General features: G+C 36.1%; 1 long non-coding RNA gene across 1 annotated transcript; it reads right to left on the bottom strand.

Annotated features, from left to right (window-relative positions):
- Positions 1-2,058: 2,058 nt before the first annotated feature.
- On the bottom strand, positions 2,059-5,649 carry LOC144329720 (uncharacterized). The gene is made up of 2 exons (XR_013395322.1): positions 3,521-5,649; positions 2,059-2,375 (listed from the first exon to the last, which is right to left on the bottom strand). It is a non-coding gene; the product is annotated as an uncharacterized LOC144329720 (long non-coding RNA).
- Between the last annotated feature and the right edge of the window lie 624 nt (positions 5,650-6,273).

Raw genomic sequence — 6,273 nt, 5'->3', positions numbered from 1 at the left:
CCATTTATATGCATAGCCTTCCCTGACTACTGTATATAAAACCCTGTCTCCTTGGGAGGCCGAGGCGGGCAGAGCACCTGAGGTCAGGAGATCAAGACCAGCCTGACCAACATGGAGAAACCCTATCTCTAGTAAAAATACAAAAATTAGCCAGGCGTGGTGGTGCATGCCTGTAATCCCAGCTACTTGGGAGGCTGAGGCAGGAGAATTGCTTGAACCTGGGACGCAGAGGTTGTGGTGAGCCGATATTGCGCCACTTCACTCCAGCCTAGGCAACAAGAGCAAAAAACTCCGTCTTTAAAAAAAAAAAAAAAACCTCCTCCACATCCTTTAGGAAGTCAACCTTACCTGGAGTTTCCTTTTTCCTATGAAACAAATCTGCACTAGGTAGGCTATCTCTGATCTTGCTTTGGCAAAAAGTGAGTTGGAAAAGGCAAAGAAAATCTTTTGAATACAGGTTCACATGTTTATAGAGCTACTGACTTACTTATAATGCTACCAGCGGTAAGATTCCAGTGGTTTCCAGTAAGGGACTCTTTCATTCACTATGCGCTAAGAAAAAACCCACAACAACAAATAATACGTTTAAATTACTTAGAAAAAATAATGGGTTTGAGGAAAAGTGAAAATAAAGTTTAAAGGTTACCATTTCTGTAAGTTTGTACTCTACAGTTCAACTTAGTCTTAATTCTCTAGTTGGTCCTGCGTCCTGAAGTGTTCCTTCAAGTCACCATCATCTGATTCTGCAATCCCACTGTAAACCATTTTTAGATTTTGTCTAGATCTGGGAATATCTCAATCTGAAGATCACTTTTTAGTTACAGTATGAAGTACTTTCACCTTCTTAATCACATTTAAAATACAGACTACCTATTAAAAATAATGGCATCCCAGTGATTCATTCAATGCCTACTTTCTAATGTCAATAGTGAGAAGACTTCTACTAAGATAGTTATAGCGGGGATAGAACATGGACAGGCTCGAGGGATACTTAAGAAATAGAACTGTAGGAAATTGAGAACCAATAGTGAAAACTAAGGGGAAATGATAAAATAAAGATGAAGGCCAGGTGCAGTGGCTCATGCCTGTAATCCCAGCACTTTGGGAGGCCGAGGCGGGTGGATCCCTTGAGCTCAGGAGTTTGAAACCAGCTAGGACAACATAGAGAGACTTTGTTTCTACTAAAAAAAAAAAAAAAAAAAAAAAAAAAAATCTAATGACCTGGTTTCTGGCTTAGCCAACTGGATAGGCAGTGGTGTCACCTCAAGGCAGAGAAGAAAAAAAAGTTTGAAGAATGGGGGAAATCATGAAGTCAGTTTTGGGCATATTGAATTTAAGGTACTTGCAAGAAATGTATTTTAGGCAGTTATGGATATAGAGTTGAGTGTAGGTTGTGTTACTGTGTATGTTAAGTGAATGACAACCTTGCACTAATATCTAAACCTTCTTGGACCCATTACTACATTTATAAAATGAGGGTGTCGTACTGATCTGATCTTTAGGGTGCTTCTTAGCCCTAAAACTTCTGTGAATTAACTTTATCATTTTAAGTAATTTGGTTTGGATCCCCATTTTCTTCTTAGACTCCAGAGTAACATGTTATTATTAGCACTTTAGTTCAGCAGTTTTAAACAAAAACTATTAACCAGTTAGAAGCTTGCAAATTCATACAACTTTGTTTTCTCTTAAATTTTAAGGGATTGTGAAACATTTGCTTTCCCTACCAACGGAAGATATATATTCAAGCTTGCTGGAACTTCTTGGGATGAATACAAGAATTTTTAAAGAAAATGTATAATATACTCATGAAAATTTCTTCTCCACGAATTTTTCCTCTCATAGATTTGGAGAAGTTGGAGAAACATTACTTTTATTAATAGAAAAAGAGGGGAGAGGAAAATGTGGAGTACAAAACATGGGGTTTATGTTTGGCAAGAAAAATAAATCTATAAGAAGATGTATCACAATACATTTTAAAAGGAAAAAACCAGCATTTAAATTGATGCCTTACAACTGGCAATACAAAACTAAATAATAGAAATGAAAGACAGGTTTAAATTAAATTTTAACTTAAATTTTATTATTGAGTTAATAGTCTTGACATTTCAATACTGAATATTCTGGAATTTGTCCTCCTTTCTTCCTAATTGCACATAGCATCTTGGTTATTATAAATTATTTCCAGGTTAACAGAACCAGTAATTTTGAGAGAAGAGAGAATACTAATCTAATCGTCTGAAGCATGTTTAAGTAGTAGTCCTGGCCGGATGCGGTGGCTCATGCCAGTCATCTCAGCACTTTCGGGAGGCCAAAGTAGAATTGGTTGAGCCCAGGAGTTCGAAAACTAGCTTGGGTAACACAGCAACACCTTGTCTCTACAAAAAAACACAAAAATTAGCTGGGTGTGGTGGCAATTGTTGTGGTTCCAGCTACTTGGGAGGCTGAGGCGAAAAGGTTGTTTGAGCCTGGGAGGTCAAGTTTGCAGTGTAATGTGATTGCTCACTGTACTCCAGCCTGGGCACAGGGTGAGACTGTGTCTCCAAAATAAAAAAAAGTAGTCCTGACAATAAATGCAACTTTGGTTCCCAAAACAGGCTCTATGGAATAACCGATAGATGAATAGCTCATCTTTTGGGGGGGGGGAGCGAGGGGAGGTCGGAAGAGTACTGTATACATGGCTCATTTTAGTGCATTGTTTCCTAGTGTCTCAAGGAGAAGTATTGCTGCTTTGGTGAAAATGAATCCCTCCAATAAACCTGCAATTGAGCAAAATGAACAATTCCGCAAACTGAACTATGTATGTTTTTAGTGCTTCCCATTGAATCAGCTCACAACTAACAATCTTGAAGCATTATCACAATTATTCTCCAATTTAAAAAATTTCCATGCCATACTGTGGATCACATACCACAACTCAGTGAGATAGGGGGCCCAGAAATGGACAAGGGAAGAGTAGAAATTAGGAAACTATTCCTTTATAAAACAAAATTACTCCAGCTTAAAACAACAGAATTTCATTTTAACAGAATGATTATTTTATGAAATATATCTGTAACTCCTGTAAGAGAAAGCTGAAACCGCATCGGGAAGAAAAGCCTATGCTGTGGAGTCCATGTGTTTCAGACCTCGTGCCTCTATGTAATCCGATATTTTGACCTTTTGAAGCCCAAATCTCTTCCTTAGAAAAATGAGGAAGATAATACTTACAAGGTTATTTGAGGATTAAAAGTAATCATGTATAAAATATATTAGGTAACAAAAATAAAGACAAAAGAAACAATATTTCAACTGTGATTTTGTTAGACTTTTATTATGAATGTATTTTTTTAAACCATCATTTCAGATCTCACTAAAACTGCAAATCTTAGAGCAGTCAAATTTAGAGAGACTGACTACAGTTTTCATACCATTGATGTTGATGTCTTTTTCTTTAAGGAGCATTATGTGCATGACACTTCTATTGAAAGCCAAGCTAGAACCCTAGTTTCAATTTCCCTGTTATAAAAGCTATTCTACTTACTTGTGGGTATTAACTTGATGTGAAGAATGTAAAGCGAATTCTGAAAAACCTGTAAATAAGCACATGAGACTACATTTCATAATTAATAGTAAAGATACAGTTACTCCTTGATTTTTCAAATAAACTATAATATAGTAATCCAACTTATTCTGGTGTTGAGATACACTATAATTTTTGATTACTGTCCTAATAACCTTTCATTTAGATTATTCGCTATTTTTTGTTTATATTGTAAGTTAAGTAAAACCATGAAACTGACTTGAATATAAAAAAATCAGTAGTCTTGGGTTAAACATTTGCCACTTAAGGTCATTAGCTTAGCTGCGACATGTTACCAAACCAATAAATATAACATTATTAGGTAAGAGACTTAAAAAAAATCTGAATTAAGGATGAACAAATGTTATTAAGATGAACTATATGTGAACTTTCAGTTTAAAAATATACTTTTAAAGAACAGAATTATCAAAAGCTTCCATTTTTACTACTTTCTCCTCCAGTAATTATCTCTTATGTGATAATTTGATAAGCTCTAGGAGAATAAGAAAAAGTCCTTTTAGAATTCATGATAGGTTTAATCAGGTAATTCCAGGAGGGAAAAAAACCATTAAAATAAAATCTTATGATAATCATCTGGTATGTCCAATGACATGGGTATGATGTAACAAAAATGGTTACAAACTTATAATGTATTATTTACATTATATACTCAAAACTATCAAGCTAGTTAACTGTATCTGAGGAGACACATTATGACATAAACAGTTTTTCATTGTTCATTAGAAAGAATGCAGTCAAGCTTTTAATGGAAATAATATACAAGTGAGGCACTTTTGAGGTCAGAAATAGAAAGCAAACGACACTACACACTGGAAATGTTCACAAAAATCTATGTGTATTTTTAATACAAAGACTTTTCAACTCGTTTATTCTTGAAAAATTTCAAAACTAACAACTGATGCAATTTAAGAAGCTTTCAGGAATAATGGCTAACATTTCAGTGTACCAAAGCATATGAACGTCTTATAACCACCTGGCTGCTAGGCAAACAGTACCTAATACCTTAAAGCCTTTTTGTTTTTCTTTTGGTTTATGTAAATCACCTCAGGTTGTGTTTGTTTTAAAGAAATTCATTCTTTATGTCTGTCTCACTGCAAAAGACCTCATGGTGCTATTATCATGATTTATAGACTTTTTTAGTGCAACAATAGTGCCAGTTTCTAGTGCTTCCTCTTACACTTTAAAATGTGATCATGGAAGTCAAATCAAGAATGAGCATAATAATTAGTAAAGAATCCTTGCTTTTCAGGTAACTAAAGTTTTCTAAGTTTTATGCGGAAAAAATGTTACACTTGCTTAATGTACCTCTTAATGCACCTCTGGGCTACAATTAAAAACCCAATTTAACACATATTTCCAAGTGTAATCACAAAATCGAACATAAATTTCAACACAAGAAATATCCTTACAATTCTTTACATTGACCATTTAGAGGAAAGCACATTTCCTGTCTCTAGAGACTTACATGCGTATTAAGAAACATTTCTGTGCCATTTAATTAAGGGGGCAAGGGAGAGGAAAAAGAAAAGAAAAAGCAAGACTTACCCAAGATACCAGATGGCACTACACACATGAATTGAAAGTGCATTTACATTACTTCAAAAGCTCATTTTAGGCACTGCTGAATAACCAATGAAAATACGTAGTTCAAGTTTTTCCCTTTAAATTCTAACCCCACCCCATCATCATCTCAGAAACATACACACGGCTGGGGGCAGGGGCTCACACCTGTAATCCCAGCATTTTGGGAGGCCGAGGCGGGTGGATCACCTAAGGTGAGGAGTTCGAGTCCAGCCTGGCCAACATGGTGAAACCCCATCTCTACTAAAAATATAAAAACTTAGCTGGGCATGGTGGTGGGCACCTGTAATCCCAGCTACTTGGGAGGCTGAGGCAGGAGAATTGCTTGAACCCAGGGGGCAGAGGTTGCAGTGAGCTGAGATTGCACCATTGCACTCCAGCCTGAGCAACAAAAGTGAAACTCCGTCTCAAAAAAACCAGAAAGAAACGTACACACACACTCTTTCTGAAGTTGTCATGATAAAATACAGGTGTGATTATGTTTTTCCATGTTTTGAGAATTATTTTTAAAAATTCTCCCTGACTGGCAGAAGGAGGAAAAAAATACCATTTTGGTAATGGCTTTTGAGAGTTAAAGCAACTGGTTCTATAAATGCCTCAGTGCATCCATTAAGTTTGATTGCCAGTCCCAAATATCAACCAATATTTTAAAACAGGATATGTAAGAAAAAAGTGCTTAAAATCTTTCAGCAAGCCAACAAGACACATTAGGAAAATAACCATTTTACAATTCATTTGAGATAGTTCTTATTCCTGGTTTCCCTGGTAGAGGTGGTCACCATATAAATAGCCCTTTAATGGTAGTAGTGATGAACCCTGTCAGATCCCTATTGCCATCTCATGTCTCTGGCCTGGAAATCATCCAGTAGGTGGTGCTGAAGCTCCACACGACATACTTCTTCAGAAATCAAATGATGTCCCTTTTCAAGCCAGGAAAAATATCATTTAAGAATTATCAGTTCTGAACAAAACAAGTTCATCGGACCAGTCTTGCTTGTCATACCATCTAGATGATTCCATTTTCAATCCTATTACTGAAGCAGCTGTCTTGAGCCATCTGCTTATATCAGACAAAAACAAAGAAAAGTTTTAGAGGAAAAGCCAATTGGCAG

This window comes from Macaca mulatta, chromosome 7 (genome assembly GCF_049350105.2).
Source record: "Macaca mulatta isolate MMU2019108-1 chromosome 7, T2T-MMU8v2.0, whole genome shotgun sequence".
NCBI classification, from domain to species: domain Eukaryota; kingdom Metazoa; phylum Chordata; class Mammalia; order Primates; family Cercopithecidae; genus Macaca; species Macaca mulatta.
This window is presented reverse-complemented; position numbering and strand designations above follow the sequence as displayed.